The sequence below is a fragment of the Macrobrachium rosenbergii genome, chromosome 48, assembly GCF_040412425.1.
Source record: "Macrobrachium rosenbergii isolate ZJJX-2024 chromosome 48, ASM4041242v1, whole genome shotgun sequence".
NCBI classification, from domain to species: Eukaryota; Metazoa; Arthropoda; class Malacostraca; order Decapoda; family Palaemonidae; genus Macrobrachium; species Macrobrachium rosenbergii.
This window is the reverse complement of record NC_089788.1, coordinates 32,050,471-32,078,267: the sequence shown is the minus strand read 5'-3', so window position 1 is coordinate 32,078,267 and position 27,797 is coordinate 32,050,471. Positions and strand designations below refer to the sequence as shown.

At 37.1% G+C, this 27,797-nt stretch overlaps 1 protein-coding gene across 20 annotated transcripts in view; it reads left to right on the top strand.

Moving 5' to 3' along the window:
* Pkn (serine/threonine-protein kinase N) overlaps positions 1-27,797 on the top strand; it is a 733,150-nt gene that overhangs the window by 348,501 nt on the left and 356,852 nt on the right. The window lies entirely within an intron of this gene.

Sequence of the window (27,797 nt, the reverse complement as noted above, 5' to 3'; positions counted from 1 at the left end):
TACTTCCTCTTAAGGTGGAGATGCATATAATGCAATGTGTCAAGTTTCTTAGATTTTGCTTGCATGTATGAAAGTAGCATTCAACATAACCCCTAATAGGGGTTGTTCAATAAAACTCTAGATTAAGTAGCTTTTGAAAAATTATGTACATATATATATATCTCTCTCTGTCTCTGCAAGATGAAAAGGAAAAATTCATAGAATTTTGGAAGTAGTACGTGACTGTCGAAGTAGAGCCGAGTTTCGCATAAGACGGCAGAAAGGGGGAAGTGAGCCTCTGGGAAAAGAAAAGGTATGACCCTCCCCCTCCCCCTCCCCCTCCCTCCCTCCTTCACCCATTCCTCTGGGAGGAGGAAGGAGGGCCTGGGGGAAGGAGGTCGAGGTTGAGCATCCGAACAACATGGTGACGGAATGCGGAAGAGAGAAAGATGGAGAGAGGAGTGAGTGAGGGTTTTGCGTTCATGTTACTTTTTATTCTTCTGTTTCCCACCCACTTTTATACACACACACACACACACACACACACACACACATATATATATATATATATATATATATATATATATATATATATATATATATATATATATATATATATATATATATATATATATATATATATATACACTACTCAGGAAGGTAGTCGTGCTCCTATTACTACTAAGCAGTTTTCATTTTTGTCAGTGTTCAAAATTCATATTTATTAACCCACCTGCTTGGTAGTTTTATTTTTTTATGGAGAGAGAGAGAGAGAGAGAGAGAGAGAGAGAGAGAGAGAGAGAGAGAGAGAGAGAGAGAGAGAGAGAGGACTCCATGTATTTGTGTGGGTAGCAAGCAAGGCACTAAGGCTGTGTGGGATCATGGGTGACTGATATTCATGAATGGGTGACGAATTGCACGTGAGGGAGAATGGAGGAACGGGGAGGGGAGAAGGTGGGGGAATAGGCTAGATATCCTCATTACGGAACTGGTTGCTCAATTGCCCTGATAGATAATCAAGGTTGGAGGACGCCTTCGTTGTAGACTTTTTGTATTGGAGTTTATGGTTATGTGGCTGCGTTGTTTTGCTTATCTTTTCATTTTTTTAATTTAATCAGCTTTGTCATATTTATAGTTGCACTTTTATTATGTCTTTATTTATTTATTATTTTTATTTTTTTGGGCTTTCGTGTTTTCATGTTTCGGGATTTATTTTGTCCATATTTTCCTTTTCTGTTTGTCAGTTTCACTATTTTTTGTTTACTATTGTATTTTAGTATATTTATATTTGTTAATAAGTCTTAGCTTTTTATAACTATCCTCATATCTGCATAATTAAGCCTGTATTGAAATGTTTCATTATTATTATTATTATTATTATTGGTGATTAAATACAACCCTCTTAAAAACATGACAGTTGACTCATTATTATTATTATTATTATTATTATTATTATTATTATTATTATTATTATTATTATTATTAAAAGTGTGTTAACGATAAACAAATCTGATGAGAAATCATCTGATAAACAGCAGTACACTGCGTTCTTTTGAAAATAATAGTGATAGTGCTGATATTGACGGTAATCATAAATTATAGTGATGATTATCTTAACTAAAGTTGGTAAAACAGACCTCCATATTTTGGGGATTTGAAAGCCCAGAAATATAGTGCTTGCCGGTTAGGACACAGGTCAGTGGTTCAGTCTGATTTACTGCTCTTTTCAGTGGAGGTTGTTTGGTAATAATAATAATAATAATAATAATAGTAATAATAATAATAATAAAAATAATAATAATGGTGAAAATAAATTTGCCCCTCACATCGGGATCGTTCCTAGGACCTGTAAAGTAACACACTCAGTTGCGCTCGTGATTGATTGTGTTGTTATCCATCAATTGTAATATATTATGATAATCAGTCGTTTTCTGATAATGATGTTCTTAAGTAATAATAATAATAATAATAATAATAATAATAATAATAATAATAATAGCATAAGCTCAAGCAGGCAGCAGAACCCATTTATAATTGCTGTGATCCCCACCAAGTGGTGCTTCCTTTTCCTTCGGAAATTACTGAGCAGTTTGTATGAGGAAGTGGGAATGAGTCGTGTGTTGACTCTCTGACCATCACTTCCTGCAATTGGAACGGCTCTTGTCCGTATTACAGGTGGGGGATGCGTGTGAGAGAGAGATTTCGGAAGGATGACAGATGAAAGAGATAGCATCACATGGGACCTGGGGAAGCAGGTCGATTTAATGTAATCAGAAGTCATTACAGTTTTTGTCATTGACACCAGTTTGGGAAGATAAGAAGGATACCATCATAAAGAGAGAGAGAGAGAGAGAGAGAGAGAGAGAGAGAGAGAGAGAGAGAGAGAGAGAGAGAGAGAGGTTCTGTTAGGTTGCAATCTGACACTGATGGCAATGCATGGTGGGTGGCAATTTCCTTCGTATAAAGCCTTGGGTTTATTTATTTATTTATTTTTTTTTTTTTTCACCGGAAACAGACGTAACTTACGACAGCGGTTTGTTGAGGTAATTTTGATGGTCGTAATACGATATCCGACCTTCACGCCTTTGTGGACATTGACCCTCATTGACGGAGATTTTATTTACGAGACATCACAGTTTTGTTGGTCTTATAAAAACTGTATTGTTTAAAGATATTAACATGTGAATGATGTTTGAGTTATTTTCAAGATTTTGTAGTGTTATTTAAAAAAATGTTTCAACCATTTTTGTAGTTAACTTTTCCAGAAGAAGTCTTTACCATTCTCTCTCTCTCTCTCTCTCTCTCTCTCTCTCTCTCTCTCTCTCTCTCTCTCTCTCTCTCTCTCTCTCTCTCTCTCCGTCTTTTTCTTCCCTTGAATTTCCCATCTCTCTTAGACCACGATGACAAAAAAGAAAGATGACAGTGCGAGCGAAAGAAAGCAGATTAGCGTTCAATTTGGGAAGAACTCTTCCAGTGAATGTCACTACAAGTTATAGTTTAGTTGCATCAGTTTTATACGCCACGGCCAGGTGGCATCGTGTTTCTCGACTGTTTGAGGCGTCTCTTCCCCATATTTTTCCTGTCGTTCGTTCATTTGTTATTGCTAAACTAACCATACCGTCAAAAAAGAAAGTGATATAAATAAAAGATAAATTTTTTAAAAATACGCTTTAATTAAAATGCACTAAAAAGTGAAAAATAATTGTAAGAAAGCTAGGGCTTTCTTACAATTAATCATGTCTACAAAATACAAGCGTGGGTGGCAAACATGGAAGGAAATGCTACAAGAAAAGAAACATTGCTCGTAGCATTTCCTGCCATTTTTGGCGCCCACACTTTTATTTTTGTAGACATGATTAATTATAAGAAAGTCCTGTTGTGTCTCCAAAAATTATTTTTTAAAAATTATTTAAAAAAATTATTTTTTTGTTTTTTTATTTTACACTTGTTAGTTAGGATTGTAGATAACGAAAATGAACGTGTTATCCTGTCGAGCCAAAGAAAGTTTGAAAAATAAATAGTTAACTTATTTTACTGAATCAAAGAAGGTATTAAAAATCCGAAGAGTTCCATACAAATCCTGAGATACTGGGAGAGGTCACTATAGGGCAATAGAGGTCACTGCTGACCTACTGATCATGTAAGGATGTATTGTCAACGGGATTGAGTAACCATGCAAAATTTCAAGTCCATCGGACGGAGGGAACAGGTCGAAAATTGGGTTACTAGATTTTACTTGGAGAAACAGACAAAAAAAGCAAGCTAAACAAAAGCGTATAAAAAGGGTTGAGCAGGCTGTTTTAATGCAGGACGACGGCCAGTCAAAAAGTGGAAATAATTCACAGGTACACTGGTATTGCACAGAAAAGGAATAAATTGTGAAATGCTTTTTTTTATACAGTATATGCATATGAGTATATGTGTGTATATATATACACACATACATACACTGAATATTATATACATGTGTATGTATGTTCCAACATAACTCTGAAACGCATGGAGCAGTTTTAACCAAAATTGGTATACATATGACTTACTATCTTGAAAAGAATACTGTGGGGGTTAGACATCACTAGCAACAAAGGGAGTGCGGGTGAGAAGGGCTTCCTAGTAACTAAATAAACTCTATGGGTTTATCATACCTCATTTCGGTATACATATTTACTTACTATCTGAAAAAGAATACTATGGTGGGTAAGACATCACTGGCTCCAAAGGGGTTGCGGGTGTGAAGGGGTCGAAGTAAAAATAACTGAAAACCACAGATATTAGTCTAATTCATAGTTTTTGAGGTCACTGAGATGAATAGTGACACTCCCAATTCCCTTTAAGTCCAAGTTCAGCCCCGGCAGGAAGGCGGGGGCATGAGGAAGGGTGAAAAATAAAATGTCAAAATTGACAGATATTAATGTCCAGTCCATAGTTTTTGAGGTCACTGAGATGAATAGTAACACTCCCAGTGCCCTTTGAGTCCAAGTTCAACCCCGATAGGAATGAGGGGTGAAATGTAAGTAAAAAATGTTGGCCCTTGTAATTGAAGCAATTACCTTAACAGGAAAGGGAGAGAGAGAGAGAGAGAGAGAGAGAGAGAGAGAGAGAGAGAGAGAGAGAGAGAGAGAGAGAGAGAAAGAGAGAGAGTGTTTATTGGTTGCCATTCAGTTTTCCCGGTGCAGGTTGGTCCAGGTTGGTCATATATAGTGTGAATATATATATATATATATATATATATATATATATATATATATATATATATATATATATATATATATATATATATATTATATATTAACTTAGAATAGAAATGTTTCTGTATTTTACTGCAGCAGGTGATGAGACCGTTTCAGTCTGTCAGACGTTCTTTAAGCTGCCATCTTTTCTCCATTCAGTTTCATCGTCCAATCACAGCCGCTTACTCTGTACTGTCTTGCATGCTCGTACATTTGTTGCATCAAGTCACGCAGGAAATTTATCTTCGATGAATTGGTTGGTATTTCATTGAGAGACGTTTGTTTAGCAGTCAGTTATTACTCTCTCTCTCTCTCTCTCTCTCTCTCTCTCTCTCTCTCTCTCTCTCATAGAAATTTGATAGGTGTGCTGTGTACGTTTATTCAACATGAAGGAAAGTCAGAGAGACATCATGCGTCCACCCATACCATTTAGTTCTTCAGTTGTCGGGACGAGCGATGACGGAAGACAAGCTGTAAATAGCAGTGATGCCGCGTCTATATAAGTGATAAAAACACAGTTTTTTGTTCGCTGGGTGTCTGAAAGACTTGCGAGGTTTCAGAAGACTGACCGAGACCCCTTTTATTTTTGTTGGGAAGTGGGGGTACGTCAACAGAAGTTGCGTAATTGGGAGAGGGTTACGTGTTTATGAATTATTCACACTGTGGGCATGACACCTTCCGGGCTTCACGTTGGCTCATTGCCGTTTTTTTAAGACTGCTCAAGTTTGTTTACAAGTTCTAGTAATACTTGGTCTGTCCAGAGGAGGGGCGGTAGCAACACGTTTTACCCTGCTTGCGAGTTAGTACCTGAAATTTTGTTGTACATATGGAGACGAAGTATTCCTTGCTCAGTTGCAGTTCTTGTTGCTGTTGGCGTTGTCAGACATTTTAACTGACCATATCGTATGTGCGTAGAATTTGTTACAAAATTTTACTGTGTGGGAAATGTTAGCAAGAGCGAATAGTGCTGGGGTACACGCATCGCTTTTAATGATGTGGAAAAAAAAAAATCTACTTTTTGACTCGTAGCTTCTAGGGGAATATTCATGAATAGGCGTCACATGATCATTGTTAATCCTCACCTTCATTATTGCTTTTTCTAATTAGACAAGTAAATATAGCTGTTACGTATTCCTCAATATCATTAATTACTGTTTGGTAAGTGTTTTCATGATGATATTCTTCTTTGTCATAATCATCTCCATTTCTTTTAAAAGGTCATATGTAGCAGTTGTGATTCCATTGTCAGGAACATCATCTTTCTCATCATAGGCAACGCCTCAACATATTTTATAATTATCATCGTCATCATCACCGGATTAAGGCTCTCATTTTCATGACCCATAACAGATGAGTTCAGGTAGCAGAACTGCCTCCGCTGTGGGCTGCTCGGACATCTTTCGCTTCTTTGTTTCTCTCAGTTTTGTAATCGGTTCCTTTGAGGTGCATTTTTACGCATTTTCGAGGAGTTTGTCTTTTGGAGAATAACTTGTCTCGAGTGTGTCTGTGTCTATGAGAGAGAGAGAGAGAGAGAGAGAGAAATATATGATTGCGATGATTTCAACTATAGAAAAATTGTAATTTTTATACGAAGGAGATTTTCAACTGTATGTTAAGCTGACCTGCTGTATTACATCCAAGGGGAAGTACAATTGTTAAGGGCATCTACCCCAGCCAGGATTCGAACCTAGGCCCTTGGTTTTGATACAGTGATAGACAGTCAACTAGACCATTCGGTTATCAAGAAAAAAATAAAAGTTGATATCGACTCTGCTGAAATCAGCAACCATAGTGGGATGAGTCGATGTCGATTCAAAGTACAGAGCCTGAAATTCGATAGGAATATGAACAGCAGAGTCAAAATCAGTTTGTATCTCTTACAGCTAAGTTAAGTCGACTGTTTATAGCTGTATCTGAACAGAAGGCCCGGGTTCGAAACCTGGTTGGGGAAGATGCACTTATCCATTATAATATCTCTTGAGTGTAGTTATTCCAAGGTATAGTGGATTTAATATTAAGTGATATTTGTGGTTATATTTATATAAGTAAATAAATTATATATATATTATATATATATATATATATATATATATATATATATATATATATATATATATATATATATATATATATATATATATATCTCAGTTCAGACCATTTTGAGCTTATTCTGTGGGAGAGAGAGAGAGAGAGAGAGAGAGAGAGAGAGAGAGAGAGAGAGAGAGAGAGAGAGAGAGAGAGAGAGAGAGAGCGTTAATTGTGATTTGAAGTTATATGTGCCGTTCATGTCATTGATGTTATTATTATCCAGAAGATGAACCCTATTAATATGGAACGAGCCCACAGGGGCCATTGACTTGAAATTCAAGCCTCCAAAGACTATGGTGTTCAAATGAAAGACGTTACAGAAGATATGAAATACAGAAACAAGAGATCACTTATTAAAAAAGGGAAAAATGACAAATTAAATGAATAGATAAAGTGTCAGTAATGATATACCATAAGGGGGGGAGTCTATTTCACATTAAACTTAATTCACAAACGTATTCACAACACAATATTGATGCTTCTGTTTACACTTAAATGCTACAAAACGAGTCACTACATACGGTCAAAGGCCGTGGATAAGCCAAAAAAAGACTCAGCCCTTACAGTCATCAAGTCTAACTTTGCCAAACCGTACTGATGCAATCAGGTATTCCTGTAATACTCTTTCATTCGGTGTAAATTCCCTGGGCACAAAAACGGCCTCTTGATAGTTTGTGGTGAACTCACGGTAGACGTAAGAATGCCCCGACGTGCTCGAGAGAGAGAGAGAGAGAGAGAGAGAGAGAGAGAGAGAGAGAGAGAGAGAGAGAGAGAGAGAGAGAGAGAGAGAGAGGGTGTATCTGTATATTGTAGTGAAGAAATGTATTATTATGAAGAAGTAGAAATAAGTCTTAACAACGGAAATTTATTGTAAGAAAGCTCATGAAAAGTTAAAGTCAGAATAGCATTGAAAAAGAAGTGAAAAACCACAGACTGTATCTTACAAGAGCTTTTCAAAAAAGCTGCACGAAGAAGCCTTGAGACAGAAAAATCTCAGTCGAAGGTAAAGAGGTGCGACCGAGTTTGGAATGCCTTGGGGGGAAAAATGAAGAAAAAAGTTGCTCGGTAAATTGGAGACTTAAGATGCATCGAAGGTTGTATTCCAACGTGTTCCCTTGGGCTAGCAGGTAAAGGGGCGTTGCCTGTTTTATTTCTTTTGTGCTGAGACCCTTGAAGCGGGAGATCGTCTGCCTTTTTCCTGCCCAGGCCCAGAGAATGTGGGTCTTGGAGCGCAAATGCAGCACGTTCAGCTCAGAGACTGAATGACATCCATTCGATTCCCGAACCGGATGAGGAGGGAGGGTTTGCGCACCTTCTCTGGAGATGCATTATACCTCTATTGATGGAAGCTGTGTTTTAGTACCTGATTGTTTGTTGACTGATGGAGGTAGCAGCTGAGAAGCCGGGGAAATAAACGCGGGTGTCCAGTACTATTTCAAAGCGTTTACCTTTAAAAAGGGAGGGCCGCGATGATATAACCTTCACCCGAGACTATTGTTTTTTTATTGTATGGTCGGATGGGACGGCCACACACTGCCGTTTTCAAACCCAGGGTTGAAGAAAACAACAAAAAGAAGGGACAAGTTAGAGTGCGGGACTCTTTAATGATGATTCGTTGTAGAATTCAAATGAAAATGGAAGGGCGAAGTGAGTTCACACTCCGTTTAGTCTGGAATTTTTGGATGCTTATCAGGAATAATTTTTTCTGTATCTTCTTGGTCGTGAGTGGTCACAGTACCAAGGGTCTGAAGTTGCTATACTATAAAAGCCCAGTTTCATTTCTCGCTTCTATTATTCGCCAGTGGGTCAGCTAGGCAACTGGCTTGGGTGTGTTTCATGTTAAAATAAAGGCTGCTTTCCCTTGTGTTTGTTTCTGTTGGGTAAGTAATAATCTCATGCAAAATATTTCAGAGGATTTTACGGCCATTATAAGTTTATTTTAGTTTTCACTTTTAGTTAGTTACTGATAAAATTTATGCAGCAAATACAAAGCCTAAAGGAATCTCTCTCTCTCTCTCTCTCTCTCTCTCTCTCTCTCTCTCTCTCTCTCTCTCTCTCTCTCTCTCTCTCTCTCTCTCATCCTTTACAGTTAATTTATTACAAAGAGTTTTCAGATCCGGTTGTTTTTTTTTAGCTTTCGTCAGGTTCATCTGTACTGAACGCCATTCCTCAGAACAGTACATATTAGTTATCAAGAAAGTTATGTGGAGAGAGAGAGAGAGAGAGAGAGAGAGAGAGAGAGAGAGAGAGAGAGAGAGAGAGAGAGGGTCCCCTAAAAGTACAATTTTGCTTTATGTTTTCGGGCTTTATAAGGCACATGAAAAAGATGGGTGTAAAGAGATGGAATTGAAAAGATTCGTTTTTCCTGTAAAAGAAAAGTACTTTGGAACTCATTATCAATTTATCCTGAATTCTTTCCACTAAACGAAGAAACATGCCTGTGTTACTCATTGTGCCTCGAGGCTGAATTGAAGGAACAGCACTCGGCTTTTGATGTGGGACTGCCCCTATTCCTCTTTATTCTTCGTCGCGCTCTTCGAGGAGGCGTGTTTTTCTGCTTTCACTCTCACACTTGAGAAATCTCCCTTTAATTCCCTGTTTCATAATTATTCTTCTCTTCCTTCATCCTTATCGATTGTAAATTTCATCGAATTTTTCTGCTGCAGATATAGTTCATTTATATACTAAGTGATTCAAAATATAATACTGGGTTTTTACTGATAGATAATACTTACTTTATTGGTCAGTACCTACTGTATATCATTTCAAAATATGCTGATTGTTTTCCCTGTTTGCCTGACACGCAATGTAAAGCTCTTCATTGTGTATGTTTCTTGGCTTCGTGCCCTGTTTATTCTACTTGAGGTGCAGACATCTGTAATGGCAGTGACAGTAATGGGTTTGAAATTGAATATCCGATAACAGTGGAGTGTCCATCATGATTTGTTTGATTCTGTAATACGGAAAATACGCTTCTGTTACCAAGGCTCCGGTTTTCTATGTTCACATGTAGGTGCTTTCTTTTTTTAATTTATTCTGTAGGGGAATCGTCGTTAGTTATTGGCCTTTTCGGCCCGGCCCGGCCTGGCCTTGCTCATATTAAAGGTTGCCCACAATGAATGACAGTGGTTTCTAATAATAACAGTTGGTGTAAACCTTTGATAAGCAGTTTTCGTTGAACACTATTGCCACAGTGCAAGCTCTTTTTTTATAAGAGGCTTTTTCACCATGTAAAGAACATTTGCATAGTAACAATATTTTTCGAAGAAATGATGCTTCTAGTGAGATCATAAAAATATAATCGTCTACTGGTGTTTTATTTGATTTGAGGCTATGCGCTCAGAAACAGTAACTCTGAAGCTGAAAATGCACTTGGATAAATATTTCTTGAATGAGACCTAGTCACCTTGCTTCCCGAAGTCATGAAACGCCCAAGATGTGCGGGACGTCTGGGCTTTGGGCTGTTGCTGCCTTTGTCGAGGTGACGGATGGTGCCATTTATGGCCGCAGGTGCTTTCTTATTACGGTACATTAAATCAGAGACTTGTGGAAATGTACGGGACCGTTATTGCATTTCTAACAACGCATACCGGCCATACATACAAACAACCTAAATAACAGGATTAGAACAGAAATTATAATATTGTTGATAACAATATTTTTGGGGAGCGCTCTTGCTCTTATAAATATAGCGCATGTCTACGTGGTATTTATTGTTGGGTCTGACGTTGAATGATCATTCTTCTCTCTCTCTCTCTCTCTCTCTCTCTCTCTCTCTCTCTCTCTCTCTCTCTCTCTCTCTCTCTCACACACAAAAAACGCAATTCTTAGGATATTTGTATGTGAGAAGTCACAGTCGAGGCTGCTCAGTTTCTTTTGTCTCAGTTTGATGTCTTTTTTTATAATTCCATTTTATTAAGGGAGTGCTTACCGGTGCGTAAAAACGAAGGACATTCTTATTTACACATTTACACGGCTATTGAACGAATCGTAAGTGAAAATAAAATAAAATAGTACAAATTAAATAGACTCTGTAACCATTTCCTTGTTGTTGGGTGTTGTAAAACAATCCCGGTGTGAATCGATACCGAAGCTGAAACGGTATATCGATTTCCGGGTTTTATTCCTGATTTTGCTGCAGGATTTGTTTCAGTTCTTGTTTTCTTGTTTCATTAAGTGTTTGTCAGTAAGCAGTGGAAATTTAAGAAACCAGTTCTCTTATACAAAGAAAACTGGTGAACATGGACATTGATTATACTCTCTCTCTCTCTCTCTCTCTTTCTCTCTCTCTCTCTCTCTCTCTTGTTGGAATTCGATAGGTGTGTCTGTATTTAATCTCTCTCTCTCTCTCTCTCTCTCTCTCTCTCTCAAGGTATAGGCGGAGTAGGAAGCTCAGTAAACAATGGAATAAATTGTCTGATTTGGCTTAATCTCGTCTTGCATTTTATTGCATTCGCTTTTGCATTGAATCCTTTCTTTACTTGTGCTCGTTGTTCTTTATTTGCTGTCAGACATTTTGATTCCGTCATAATTGGTCAGTATTGTTTGGTTATCAATGATTGCTGAGCTATTCAGTTTCCTGTTACAATTGTTTTTATATTTTTTTATATTCTTATAAAGTTTTTAGTTGTGAGGTTTCTAACAAGTATGTTAGCTCAGATATGTGGGATGAGGTTGCTAGCTCATGCGACCCACTTCCGTATATGGCGGTCACCCATCCAAGTTCTGACCAAAGGATGACGAGCACCCATAGACTTGAACAGATAGTACATAGCGTATACGGTGACCACAAGGAAAAATAAGTTTGCTCTACGAAGAAGCTTGTTGAAGGTGAGGAGAAGGACTCGTCTGTGTGGAAGACGAGAACGTCGGTGATTTAGGTTTCAGTTTTTAAACTTTTGGGAATTTTTGTTGATGTCCTTCTGGCAAGTTTCGGGTGACTACTAAGGCCTTATTGTAAGTGTTGAATCGCTTCTCCCAAATAAGTGTCTTTTCCTGTAGTGTTGCTTGATGTACAGGTACGGACTTCCATAATAATTTTTACAGTTAGTTTTTATGCGATGAAATATTGCATATTGCAATGTGTTTTTAGTATAGATTGCACATCGTAGTTTTTATTTACTGAATATGGAAATTTCGTGGAGTTAATGAACAAGAAACAAAATCACCATTGATGTTATTTTATGCATAAATAGGAGAACGTGGAATTCAAAGGAAATTGAGTGTCATGGCGAGGGAGAAAAGAATGCAAGATAAGTGAAAGAGGTTTGATAGGCACGTTGATGTATTTTCGAAGAATTTCTTTTGAACGCTGTTTTTTCATGGGATATTTTGGACTGCGGCCCTTTTGACATCCTGTGGACTGTAGTGGTTCGATAAATGCTTTTGATAACCCTGTAATTTGGTAGGGGGAACTGTAACCCTTTGATACAAGACAGGACTGCATTCTTTTGCGCTCAAAAATTAAAATCAATATAATTCATTTTTCACTCTTTATAACGGATGGCATGTGGCCGAAAATAGTTTTCAGTCTTCGTGTTTTCTTTTTTATTTACCCTTAAGCTTCTTTTGTTTAGTGGCGTTGATCCAAGGTAAAGACGACACTGTCGTCATCATCATTCTCTCTCTCTCTCTCTCTCTCTCTCCCTCCCTCACCATGAACGTCCTCCAAAGGCTTACAAGACAACAATGGCCCCTCGTAACCTTATCTCCTTAATTGCCTTTATGTTCAGGTGATATGCCTTTCTTGCTTAAACGCCTCCCTCTTTATTAGTAGATCTTTTGAAGTCTCAGAGAAGCTCGCTGTCCTAAGGTAATTGCCTGGTCGATTTTTATTGAGGGATTGACATTGGTTCAGAGTTATATTTTTGAGGTTTGCTTTGAAGTACTGATGAACATCATCTCTTCTTAAGACTGTCGGGTGTAAGCTTTTTGCCTAGTATATATAGGTATACATATATATTATATATACATATACATATACATATACGTATACATATATATATATATGTGTGTGTGTGTGTGTGTGTGTGTGTTTGTGTGTGTATGTCACTCGCCTTTATCGTATCATCGTCTGCATGGCTGAAAAATAAAGTATTTTTGACAAATACGCATAATTTTTCGAACTTTTGCATACATACTTACATACATATAAAATATATGTATATATATATATATATATATATATATATATATATATATATATATATATATATATATATATATGTTTTGTACGTGATTCACTTATCACACATTACTACAGGTGAAAAATAAGACTGGTCCTGACCAGTTTCGACTGTATTTCCAAGCCGTTGCCGAAGGACTGTTACAGAATAATAGAAGTCACAAATATATATAATACAGGAACAGTACTGACGAACATACACAACCGTTAGAGACTACATATCCACCCACAGGCTGGTGTTAAGGTAGGAGTGGCATTCAAAACTCATTTGGCTAAAAATCACAATATATTCTCAGGGGACAATACTGATAAACATACCGACCATAGGCGACATCAGATCCACCCCTGACAGGTGTCAGGAAGGCTGAGTTTGGAAAACTCATTAGCACTGCTGCCCCTGCGCTGTGTTTACAAATATGTTAATCTTATTTTCATACATCTCTTTTGATATTAAAGGATCAAATTTATACATCCCTTGACAGATATTCATATTATGGCTGTAACTTTCTTTTATAGAGCTAGATTCAGTGATATTCCTTTCCAGTGCGTTATTAGAATATACAATCCTTTTTGCCCCTTCCCAGTTGATAGCATGATTTTTCTCACTAACATGCACAAAAATACCACTATTCCCCTGTGCATATCACACACATTTCTTAACCTTCTATTTTCTTTTCCAGTGCTTTACTCATTTGTCCAATATAAAAGCTGTCACAAGACTTACATGGAATATACACACCCCTTAGTATTGTCGGGGGAGTTCTTGATAAGTGCATGTTTCATTGTTTTATTGTTCTTAAATGCGACATTAACACCAAAATTCTTGAGAAGATGGGGGATATCTTTCATATTATTATTATAAGGCAGTACAAGCAAATTTTTTGTGTAGTAAGGTTCTTTTTGGTTTTCATACATAGTCTTTTTTGCCGCTTCAAATGAACTGTTTAATATACTGTCAGGATATTTCAGTTTCTTGCCTGCATTCCTAATCTTATCTATTTCCTCATCAATATATTCACGGCTACTTACACGTAATGCTCTTAAAAACACAGATGAAAACACTGATTTTTTAACCTTATTGCTTTGTCCGGAGTAGAAATGCACATAGGAAGAAATATTAGTGGGATTTCTATACACACTATATTTAAACCCACTACTATTTCTTCGTATGAGGACATCCAAAAAGGGTAAGCACCCATCATTTTCCATTTCCATAGTGAATTTAATTGATGGTACTAATTGATTTAACTTGGGGAAAAAAAGTTATTTACATCTTCGTTCCTGGCCATACACAAATTATGTCATCAACATACCTATACCATGTTCATATATATATATATATATATATATATATATATATATATATATATATATATATATATATATATATATATATATATATCTATATATATATCTATATATATATATATATATATATATATATATATATATATATATATATATATATATATATATATATATATATATATATATATATATATATCTATATATATATATATATATATATATATATATATAATATACATATACATATATATATATATATATATATATATACATATATATATATATATATATATATATATATATATATATATATATATATATATATATATATATATATATATATATATATATATATATATATATATATATATATATATATGAACTCACGCAAATTATGAGTAGGACGGAGCTGATGTGAAGATGGACATGGGGTGTTGAAGAGATGGAAGTTGCACGGGTGGTTGGAGCGAGGATAGCACATGCCACGGGAGAGCAGATGACGTATGTAGGAGGTGGCCGGGTGGGTGAAGGGACGGGTGAACCTTGAGTGCCTCTGCCTCAGCGCACCTTGAGGAGGTGAGGAGGGGAGGAGGAGGAGGAGGAGTAGGTGGTGCTTGATCTCTAAGAGATATTGATGTCAAGCATTTTGATGTCTCCGTTGACAATGACGTCACCAGAGATGATGATGCCCCGAGATAAGGCGTCCCGCTTATGGAAGAATGTTACGGGTGAGTCATCTTCTTCTAAATGTGCGGGCGTGAATCACATGTACTGTGGGCGTGATGTTTGTGAAGGAGGTGATGGGTTTTTGTTGGACGAGCTGCCTGGCTGCGTTGAGGCTTTTCCCTTCGTTCATTTTTTTTTCAGCTTCGTTTTAGTTTTTGCTCTTATTCAATGGCTTCTTAGCCGGGAGGTCGTTGGGTTGAGATGCATTTGTGTTGTTTCTGCATATTATTATTATTATTATTATTATTATTATTATTATTATTATTATTATTATTATTATTATTATTATTATTATTATTATTATTATGTTGGCGTCATGGAACTGGAACTTCTTGTATTAGTGTACGAATGTGAATTGAGACATTTTTATAATGCATTTCGTTATTCGTATTTATTTAGACATTTTGTTGGGATCAGTTTGTGAAAGAAATTATGGACACATTGTTGTCGATTACAGATAATTACTTTTTTACATGTTATTCATCTGTGAGACGTATTTTTTTTATATTTGTGTTAGTACATTCTGAAGAATATTGTTTGGTAATACAATTCCAATGTTTACTTTAATTTTATAATTTTTTTTTTCATTTTATATCTTCCAGCACTATACATTGTCAAACCGATACTGTGCCCAAAGTCACTGTCTATCGTTTTTCCTAGACAGGCAACGGTTCGAATCATGCCGGGGACGTTTTACTTATCAATTTTAATTTCCCTTAGGTGTGAGTTATTCCGTAGGTATAGTGAATTGGATTTTAAACTGTTTGTGGCTTAATATTTGCGAATATGAAAACCTCATGCATGCACAGGTAAAAAAATTCATTTGTATATGTATGTATGCTTATAGATACACACACACACTATATGTATGATAAAACAAATGCCACAAAGGAAAGAGTGAAACAATGGAGTGGTTGCTAGCCTTTGTGAGTTTTCACATGAATGAATGAATATTGCACAGGATCAATTGGACTAACAGTTTAGTGATTTCTCTTCACGAAATCTTTTAGAATCTGCAATTATACAGCTTACTTCCAGCTGTAATTTGAACGTTAGCCCTGGCATTTATTATTTGGACCCCGTATTAGTAAAATGACCAGGAATGACCGTAAAGATAAAATCACTAACTTAATTACTAACTAGTTACCTTGTATATGTTTTCTATGTATTTGTATGTTTAATAGTTTTTTTTGAAAATGCTCATTTTGCAAAAATTTTTATTGTTTACCCAAAGGAGAAAATATGTTGTATTGTTATTAATATGTAATCAGCTCATTCATTCCTAGGTGATTTTTGATGGTTAGTCTCTTCCCCTGTATAATCCTTCAATTGACTTCTCCCTTTTGAGCCAGTTGGACCTAATCCTTTGTGAAACCTCTCAAAGATTTACCTTTGGTTTGGTAGGTCCACTAATTCTTCAACTGTGTTGGATTCCAGGTACATCTGTTCCTTATATTCCCCATCCTCAGGGATATCTGTATGTCATCTGTCAGATATACGAGCTTTCTTATAAACCTATCTTTATATTTTCATCAATCTGCTAGGAGAGGACCATTGTGTCAAAAGGCCTAGCAACCACTCCATTGTTTCATTTTTCCTTCGTGGCATTTGCCTTTATTTATACATTAATCATGTTCCATATTTTTTGTGAGTCAGGTATACACACCTATATATATACAAATGGATGTGTGTGTGTGTATGTTCCAGCATAACTCTGAAACGCATGGAGCAATTTTAACCAAACTTGATATACATATGACTTATTTTCTCAAAAAGAGTACTGTGGGGGTAAGACATCATCACTAGTAACAAAGGGCACTAGAGGGGTTGGGGTGGGAAGGGCTTCCCTGAAACGGGCTGCTTCTGCCAGTTGACTTAGTAACTAAATAAACTGTATGAATTTATACCTTATATCAGTATACATATGACTTACTTTATGGAAAAGGATACTGCGGGGGTGTAAGACATCACTGGCACCAAAGGGGGTGGGGGTGGAAAGGTGGTAACATGTAAAAAATAACCAAAAACGACAGATATTAGTGTCCAATCCATAGTTTGTGAGGTCACCGAGATGAATAGTGACACTCCGATGCCCTTAAGTCTAAGTTCAGCCCTGATAAGAAAGCAGGTGGGTGAGAAGGGGTGAAAAATAAAATGTCAAAAATGACAGATATTAGTGTCTAATCCATAGTTTTGGAGGTTGCTGAGATGCCCTTTAAGTCCAAGTTCAGGCCCGACAGGAATGAGGGGTGAGAAGGGGTGGAATATAAAATATAAAAAATGTTGGGCAACATAATTGAAGCAATTCTGTTAACAGGAAAGGGAGAGGAAGTGAGAGAGTAGAGGTGGTGTTAGGGAGGAGAGAGAGAGTGGATCGGTTGTCAGAGTTTTCCCAGGCAGCGCTGGGTTGGTCAGCTAGTATATATACAGTATGTGTGCGCACGCGCGCTCACGTAATGTGTAAAGTGGTTGTTTATTTAAAAGAGCTCATTTTCAGAGAGAGAGAGAGAGAGAGAAATATTTTTTAGTTTTTAGCCTATATTGTCAATTTTATGAGAGAATATTTTTAGTTTTTAGCTTATATTGTCATTTTTATGATCTTGTTTAAGAATGATAGAATTCAGCAATTTTTGTGTATATATATGTTTATATATACACACACGTGTGTGTATATATGCATGTATGTGTGTTTGTGTATATGTATGTATATGCAATTTTTTTAGATTGAGAGGTAGAACTGAAGGAAACGATAGTCCAGATAAGGGTTGGTGCACTGTGTATTCCTTCTTGTTGGAGAACTAGAAAGACACGTTTGTAATCTTGTTGGTGAACGGCAGACTTGATTGTGAACTTGATGAACGGACGCAAAGTGTCTTTAGCGATATTCCTTGAGAACTATACAGACTTGACTAAAGCGATCTCGTTAACTACGGACTGGCTTAAGTGATCCTGTTTGGAGAACCATGAGGACACTCTACAGTGATATTAATGGAGAACTTGAGATCCCGCCTGTGGAATCGGTGGTGTTGGTGACTGCCGTGATTTGTTAGTTCGTTTGTGTGTGTTCTAAGCGGAGGCTCTCTTTCGGAGGTTGAATGGTATGCGGCAGAGATTTTGCCGGGTGACCACTGATCTTTAGCCATTTCTCCCTTTCTTCAGCAAAACCAAGGTTTATTTTTTCAAAACATGTCTGCTAGGTGTCCAAAGACCTTAGTGCAGTTTTAATTGGGCAGTGTTTAGAAATTTTGGGAAGCTAGAATGTTTTTTGGTAAAACGTGACTTTTACTGTTGTACCAAACGGTATTCAGAGGCGTAGAAGTGACAGGGTGTTAATAATGTGCAAAATGGAATTTTAATTTTAGCCGTACCAGACCTCATCGTGCAGCCATTCGGAATGTGCGAGTCTTAGTTTTTATATTCAAATATAATGTTTAGGAAGTTTTAAGTTTTGTGTAGTCTGTATGACTTGGAATAGCTTTGATATATTCACATGTCACAGTTTCATAGCCCCCACCTTCTCTCTCTCTCTCTCTTTCGGTTATGTAGTTTTAAATGCAAGACCTTTTCCCCCCTGATTTGATTAGGATGCCTCATTTCCGAATTTTGTGCTGTTGATGACTGTCCTTGATTTTGGATCTTTCATGTTAGGCATACTTGTTAATACTCAAAGCATCGGTATGGGTGTTGATTCAAAAAGGAAAATCCAAGAGTGGATGTAAGTATAACAGGAATTCATCCTTGATTGAGGAACCAGAGAATGAATGCGGTATTCTCTCTCTCTCTCTCTCTCTCTCTCTCTCTCTCTCTCTCTCTCTCTCTCTCTCTCTGTTAGAGCCCAGTCTCTCTGACGAAAGTGGCTTATGAAAAAATAGCTGTTTAAAAGGTAAATGGTTTACTATCAAAACACAGTTTTAGATTTATTACGTAAACACGAATAAAAAAAGGAAAAACCTGTTACAGAAAAGCCTTTCAATGAAAATTGCGTATCTTCTCAAAGTCGCTACTGAAGGCCTTCATTGGTTTGTTAACGAAATGGCTTGCTGAATGCGCGGAGGCTGGCTTATAAAGATAACGCTTGTGGAAAACGGCTCACAGACGAAAGGAAAACACTCTTCTCAAGTAAAGTACCTGTAACTCACGGCACTGAAAAAGAAAATAAGAAAATGGGTTTTCCTCGGAGAGATGACAAAAGATAGGAAAACCCTGTCAGCGTAAGGGACGATCGAACGTTGAGTAAAACGTGCTGGGAGACCTTTTCTACAGTAAGAACAGATGACTGCCGATACTAGTGTAACTGACTAGTTTCCGATCGCCTCGTCTAACGTCCCTATCTTTGACCAGGAATGGCGATTTTAGATAAGGTGTTGATTTTATTATTTTATTAGGGTCTCATAACTCCTCAATACTTTATTATTGTTGAAAATTCAGTGTTGATTAAGAAATAGAATGTGGTTGCTTGAAATATATGTGCTTTTTTTGTACTGTACAAAATTCTTAATTTATCAGGAATCAAGGTCCTGGTAGCGAGTATTATTAAATAATGAGGAAAAAGCTTCTAGTGATAGAATGAAAACTATCAAATAAATAGACAAGAGCATTCGGAGACTGCAAACCTCCACCAAGGCAGATTAATCTTTCTCTCTCTCTCTCTCTCTCTCTCTCTCTCTCTCTCTCTCTCTCTCTCTCTCTCTCTCTCTCTCTCTCTGCTAGTCATGAGGCCCACCTTTGGTCAGTTTTCAAAAAATCTACGCAAAATTTTTTGCGTACTTTTGCTAAGTAACCAAGAAACGAAAATTCTAAAAATTTAACGACCTCCAGCTTCTTTAGCATAGGTATGAAGTCCCCCCCCCCTCCCTCCCCAAAAAAAACACATCAAGCTTCAGAAACTAATGAAAATCCGCTGTGTAAGGAACGATAGCAGTGTAAATTTAGAGCACGCGTGAGTGGGTTATAGATCCTTTGCAAGTACAAGATATTTAATTCGTATTGTTTAGAGAGGGTGGGAGAATATAGCAATCGATAATGAAAAAATATAAATCACATCGTCAGTGATGAGAATAACTTACAGAACAACTTCAGTCATAAGACGACCCAAATATGCCCTTCGGAGGTGTCTGTCGAGTTTCGGAGATAGCCGATGTACCGTCGCTGCTCTATACCTTAGGGTTTGAGTACAATGGCAGTAAATATAATTATCTTTTTCTCTCTCGCTCTCTCTGTCATTCTCGAAATTTGACAATTACTTTGTGACTTTCAGTATTATAATGCTGTTTTATTTTCTTGTTAATGATAATCTCATTATTCAGTAATCATCAGCGCCTTTCCCTCGCATAGAATGAGACAGTTTCGACCCGAAGAGGCAACACTTATTGTTTGCGTCTGGGGAGAGAACTGTTGCCCACCAGGCCATAAAAGAAAACAGTAACAAGGGGTGTGACATCCCATCACGTGGCTATGGAATGGGGAAATACTGAAGGGGAATGGCATGAGGATATGATGTCTCTAGGGTATGTCTCGCCCCTGACGCTTGATTCGGGAAGGGGAAGGTTGCTGGTTTAGGGGGAGGGGGATATTAGAAGTTAGTAAGTCCATTGTCGATGAATGGTGACAGGAGAATGAAGGGGAGGGGGTGGGGTTGTCTTAGATTGGTTGAAAGGGAGATTGAATTGCTCAGTGGTGTAGATTTTGTGGAGGGCATTTTTGGCCTTATTGTGACCCATCCTCGTTCACCGCAGACGCCGAATGTCATTCACATATTTCAGTGAATGTCACGTGAGGTTGTGTGCCAGCGGCATCTGACTTTCTTTGGCGCTCATCTATTCAAGTAGTGGCTCTTCCTACCTAATTTCACAGTATATGAAAATTTTAACACTGAAGAGGAGGAAGGTTTTAACTAGGAGTGTAATCATGTGAATCAAAGAGAAGAAAGTCTATCATTCTTTATGCCGTGTGTAAAGAACGTTCCGCTCGGTAGCGTTATTATCATTATCGAAAACCTGCGGGATTCGCTAGAGAGAAGCTACGAAAATATCTTACATGTTGCGAAAACCCTAAAGTATATTTGATTACTCAGACTGAAGGGCCAGTACCATGCAAAGCAAATGGATAACAGAGCGGAGATGAAAAGTAAATAAAGACCAATCGACAAACACGTGGATGAAACAAAAACTCGGCTATCCCCAAAATGTTGTCATCTACGATTTATTTATGAAAAATGTCTCTACTTGATTCGCTCATGTGTGTGGAACTTTCATTTTCTTGGTTATTACCTCTCCCTTATTAACTGCGTATTCTTCTATGTTAGAGTTTGTTTTATACAGCGAAATGCTCTTTTGACTCGTTTTGTATTAATGTTTACAAATTTTGAATAATAATGGTATGACATGATATGGGAATATCATTGATATGATCATAATGCTGATGATAAGATATTTGGTCATTTCTGTATAGTAAAATTCACTGTGTATCCATATATTTACTTTTGACATTTGTAACAACAATAGTCTGTGGCTAGTTCATGTCACGTCTAACCTGCCGTCGTCCAACCAACAGTTGGCCTTCACCACCATTACCCCTTACGCAAATATGCAGGCTCATCTTATGTATATGTACGTTATTTTGTTCGGTTGAATAATAATAATAATAATAATAATAATCACGTTAAAGAAATGCAGTGACTAGTCGTCAGTGTGAATGCCTTGTGCAGTAATACCTATTGGTCTTTGGCAGTTTGAAATGGGCGGTGTGCGGTAGGCTTTGGTTGGTGGGTGTTGGCAGGGCACTTCGTCATCAAGTAGCCACGGCCAGCGCGTTATTTCACTGCCGGCAGCAACATAGGCAGCTCTCGTTGCTGCTGCTGCTGCTGCTGCTGCTGCTGCTGCTGCTGCTGCTACCGCCTTAGCTTTCAGATGTTACTGTCTAGGCTGCCAGCTTCCGCTACAATACTCTTGCCCTAGACTACACCCCCCTCTCTCTCTCTCTCTCTCTCTCTCTCTCTCTCTCTCTCTCTCTCTGTATGTCTGTCCGTCTGTCTCTTTCTTTTTATGTTCATTAACGTTAACAGTACCGTTAGACATTTTGACCTTTCATTGGTATCATTAAGATGAAGACCTTTGTGGTAAGAGTTCACCTGGGGATCGGTGCTCAAACAACTATTTAGTGTCAGGGGCTTTTTTCACAAGCATGAGTCACTTTTTCACCTCAGTTTTACCTATACTTAGCAGTTACACCACTGAAACTTCTTCTATGGCAATTTCATTGCTCTTAGTATCATGATTTCCTATTTTTTCTCCTTGATTTCTGTCTTTTGTATTGCTTACATCTTCACCATTTTCCCTCAGCTCGTTCGAAATGAATCTCCTTGTTATGTGTGACCACGTCCTTGTGCTGGAAACAAAAGTCATTACTACAGTTTTTATAAACGTACTGGCTGTTGGTCTAACCTGCTCTCTTCGTTATTGTGGCAGTTGTTAGTGGTGTAGTTCATGGCACTGTTTGGCACGTACTGTCCATTAAGGAAACGGCTGGGATTGTTCACTTGGCAAGTTTGCCCTCCCTGGGCATGAGGCAGAGAGAGAGGGAGGGAGAGAGATGAATTTGTCGTAGAATGATGGTGTCATTTCTTGGATTACATTGACATATGAGAGAGAGAGAGAGAGAGAGAATGTTTTAGAATCTGATTGAGAGAGAGGGGGTGGTGGCTGATGCCAGATTCGAGTAATAGGTCTTCGTATTGCGAGGAAATCTTTCACCTAAGTGTGTTTAATTATCTTTTTTTTTAAAGTAGTGTTGTTGAAAGAGAGACAGGGGATAAAGGGTTAATGGCCGTATTTACATTTGGCCCTGGCAAGAGGTTACCAGACTCGCAGTCTCAAGCATGTGTCTGAGATCGATCCAGCGGGAGTTTGCTACTTGGGCCGTTTCCTGAAAAATCCAAAGCACCCTTGTTTTCCATGTTTTGCTCGTTGTGGGGTGCACTCGGGGCAGAGGGCATACAATCTTATCCATAATTGTTCGTTAATAACCGAAGTTTTAACACCTTATAAAACTACCCACTTCCATGTATGTATATATATAATATATATATATAATATATATACACATATAATATATATATACTCATTATATTTATACAGTATATATAATGTATATATATGTAAACGTATATATATATATATATATATATATATATATATATATATATATATATATATATATATATATATATATATACACTTATATGATATATACTTATATTTGATGTTCATATATAATGTGCGCAAGATTACAGTAGTATTAATAATAATGTTCCTCATGTAACTGACGCATCCACCTCGCCTTCTTGTTTGTAAAATGGCAGACACGATGTATTTGGCAGAGTCCAGGAATGCAATGTTGCCTTTGGAGTAGGCTTTGCCTTGTTGTAGTTTAATTAGATGGTTTGAATGGAAGGATATTTCTGTAATTTTCTGGATTTAACCTCATGATTGTACAATTATTATTATTATTATTATTATTATTATTATTATTATTATTATTATTATTATTATTATTATTATTATTATTATTATTTCTGTTGTAGGTAAAATTTTTTCATTTGAATATTTCTTTCTATACCTCTTTCATAGATTCTATTTTTTGCAGCTTTTAATGAATATCCTCCCGGTAGACGTCGAATTGTTAATTTGAAAAAGTCCTTGTTTTCTGTTTAAGTGACGCCATCGTCCATTGCTATTAGAGAGAGAGAGAGAGAGAGAGAGAGAGAGAGAGAGAGAGCATTGTAGAGGACCCGTTTTGTAATATCTTCTTGGTAAATCTTCCGGTAATTAAACTCAGGTTATAACAGTTTGGGACCCAACTTGACGTTCTGTAATTAACCCACCCGGCTGTCACCACTTGAAATTAAGGAAGGTTCATGTTGTTGTTGTAGGTGCTGTCTGTTAGTAGCAGATAAGATCGGGTGTCTCTTTAAGTTGTTCTTAATGGGGTAAGGGGTCTTAATTGTGCTTTTTAATGGTTTATGTTGTCTTAAGTTGTCTTCCCGATGATCAAAAGGGTCTTAATGATTGTTTTTGTTAAGAGTCATAACTGATAATTACGAGGGTCTGCATAAGTGGGAGGGTTTATAGTTGTTCTTGGTAAGCAGTGTGGTGGTCTTAATTGGTCTTCATAACGTTCGTATAGACTTTAATTAAATAAGAGGGTCGAGAATTAAGTATTTAGGATTGGCGAAATGTTTCTTCGTATGCAGGTTAGACTTCCACGTCCCTTATCTTTTCTCGTAGGATTGAATTTACTGAGAATTCATTATCAAGTGTTTGCAACGGCTATGATCATTATAGTCGTGGAGCTATTTTACCATATTAATTAGTCAGTGAGCACACTGTATGTTGTCCTTGTTTATTGTGGACCATGTCGAAGCAAAGGTTAAGATATTCAATTGCTGTAAATGTGTGATGGTTTCTTGTACTCAGCCTGAGTCAGGTTGACTTCATTATTGGATCAAAATTTGATTCCTTCTTGCAAATGTTTGAGATTTCAAAAGGTTTTTAGGATTACTGTAATTTGCTTTTCATGCCGTGAATTATCTTAATGTATTATTGATATTGAATTTCCGTTTCCTTTAATTTATTAACGGAAGTGGTTCATAATTAGGGATTTCAGAGATGAAAATTTGAACTTGAATGTTCTCAATTTATCCAAAGCAAGAAAGGAATGTATTTATTTATTTGTGACGAAAAATACAGAGAACGAACTGTAGTTCGTTGGGAGAGAGAAATCAGCCCGTGAAAAGGAAAATGTTGAAAAATGGTTCGACAAGAATAGTGATTTTATGCAGAAGAGAATCTGCTAGAAAGGGCCCTTCCCAAATTGAAAAATTCCTCAGCCCCTTTTCCATGACTTCTTTACAAGAATCTGTTGAAAAATATCTCCAGTCATAGGGATGCAGGTCCCCGGAAGATGTGTCTGTTCCAAAGCACAATGAATCCCATAATGGGAGAGGTGGGCAATGGAGGGGGTCTACCGAAAAATCTTGTTCAGACGCACTCGCATTCCCAATTCCTAAAGGGAGGCAGATTATTAGGAAAAAATGTCAGCCTCTCAAAACTCGCAAATGTAATTCAAAATTTGGATGAAGGGTTGGTTGGTATAAGGAGGGGCATCTACCAGTGTACCTTCGCATAACTCTCAAATTCCATCTAGGTGGATGGAGGGAGGGGGAGGAATCTCACAAGGAATCCCCACCAAAAAAAAAAAAAAAAAAAAAAACCCATGTAAATGAGAACTGCAGGTAAAAGAATTAGAATGGAAGAAAATAAGGAATGGGGAATCAATTTGAAAGGAAAATCCGTGTCCCCCAGACCACATCAAAGAACCAGAACGAAATCTCTTCCTCAAAAGAAATCATTACAAAAAGATGAAATCCCAAATGGCGGGAGGTGAGGTAAAGAAGAGGGAAACCTAAGTGTGGCGAAGGAGGAATTGCTGCCTGGGAAGGGGGTCCAAGACCTATCTGCCGTGTATCAGTCGAAATTTGTCACTCAAGACTTGACAGTGATGTGCCCCATTTATTCAGGACTCTTTGTCTCTCGTCTTCATAAAAACACTTTTTACACTAGTTCGGATGGCGTTGAAAATGTTATGTTCCTTTAGGATTTATTTGTACATTTTATTATTTTTTTTTTCCTATGTGCAAATCTTTGAACCAGTCTGGTGAAGACGTCCGTCTTTTAATGTATATTTTATTTTGGTGAACATATTATTATATAAGCATACCTAAAAAATTTCGGCAGTAATGAGCGGGTCGAGACAGCCAGTCACGGCATTATATAAGATTTTAATACGTCTTGAAGCTCTTATGAAGGTACCCCTCATTCTGTTTGCTTAAATAGGGCCCGTTGGTGAGGGAGGCTGGTCCCGGTTTGCAGTTTGTTGTGTGTAAATCATCTTAGTTACGTTCTTATTATTATTATTATTATTATTATTATTATTATTATTATTATTTGACTAGTCGGTTCTTTATAAAGGGTGACGGGGCGGGTTACTTCAAAGGAAAAAATAGAGACAGCAGCCACTAAATCAAGAATTATTAATATTGCTACTAGACCCACAATTCTGTCAACACTTAACAGATACCATAATTCTCTCTCTCTCTCTCTCTCTCTCTCTCTCTCTCTCTCTCTCTCTCTCTCTCTCTATATATATATATATATATATATATATATATATTTTTCTATTGCCTGAGAGGGGGTCGGGTGGACGATAGAGTGATACCCAGTACAATGAGAAAAGGTTGCTCGCATGTTGCTACTTCTATTGTTACTGCTGCTTCTCTTGGCCACAAAACACGTGGGCTCTCTGGATGTTGGGGGATCAAGGGATGAACTACAAGGAATGAGAAGAGAGAGAGAGAGAGAGAGAGAGAGAGAGAGAGAGAGAGAGAGAGAGAGAGAGAGAGAGATCCTATGCTCAGTACTCTCCTAGATCTCCCCATACTCTTATCGCCATATCTCTGTAAACTCCAATCAGTCAAGACGAGTCAGGCAACGCCAACGTTCCCTTCTGTTCTTTGGCATTGATAAGAGAGAGAATATTGAAACGTCCAGCTCAACTTTTACCTTGATTGTACTTCCGGTGTGGATTCTCTCTCTCTCTCTCTCTCTCTCTCTCTCTCAGCATGAAAGTTCTTTGGTGTTACTGATCCCACGTTATGTACCGCTGTTGTGGTGGTGAATTGTATTTGCGACAGTAAAGCTGTCGTTAAGAAATTGTATAATAAATAGACATAACTGAGTTAATGTAGTTTTATATACCGTAATGGATGCGGACTCGATAAAAATTACCTATCATCAAGGGCCATTGTCTTTTCATCAGCGCTATTTTAGGCGTTCAGTGTCCGTCGCTCTCTCTGCCTTGTTCTTATATAAGATATTTACATAAAGGTCAGTGTTTTTGTTTGAATTATTTTATTTCCCATGTATAGCAAGGTTTTAAGGTTTTCCCTATTTTTTTTTTTTTTTATTTTTCCAATTTTATCCCATTGGTAATTTCTCTGGACGTAGATTTTGAGGGAAAAGAATTTAGATGGGTATAATTGTTTCTTTCAGGTCAGGGCTTTTATCATTCACAGTGGTAACCTCGAAAGGTACTACTACTACTACTACTACTACTACTACTACTACTACTACTACTACTACTACTACTACTACTACCGCCACGAGCACAGATTTTCCTGTAGATCATTCAATCATTCGATATAGCGACCACTTCTCTACTGCCATTTATTTTACTAGATTGTAGTATTCAGCTTTCTACCAATTACTGAACTGCAGGTAACAATAATTTGCCACTTATTAAATTTCATAGAATTTGGATATAACATTAGACCAGCATCGAGAACCCTGATCAATTTGGGAAGTTTTTGGAAATCGTCTGATTTTGTTGGAGTCAGGTGATTGTTAGGTGGCCATGTTGATGTTGGAGCATCGGGCCAAGTAGATTCTGTGGTGGCCAAAATCGCCTCTCTCTCTCTCTCTCTCTCTCTCTCTCTCTCTCTCTCTCTCTCTCTCTCTCTCTCTCTCTAAGTTTTGTTCAAAATTTGGCTCCTTCATATATATATAATTATATATGTATATATGTGTGTGTGTATATATATATATATATATATATATATATATATATATATAAATATATATATATATATATATATATATATATATATATAAATATATATATATATATATATATATATATATATATATATATAATTCTTTTATAAGTGA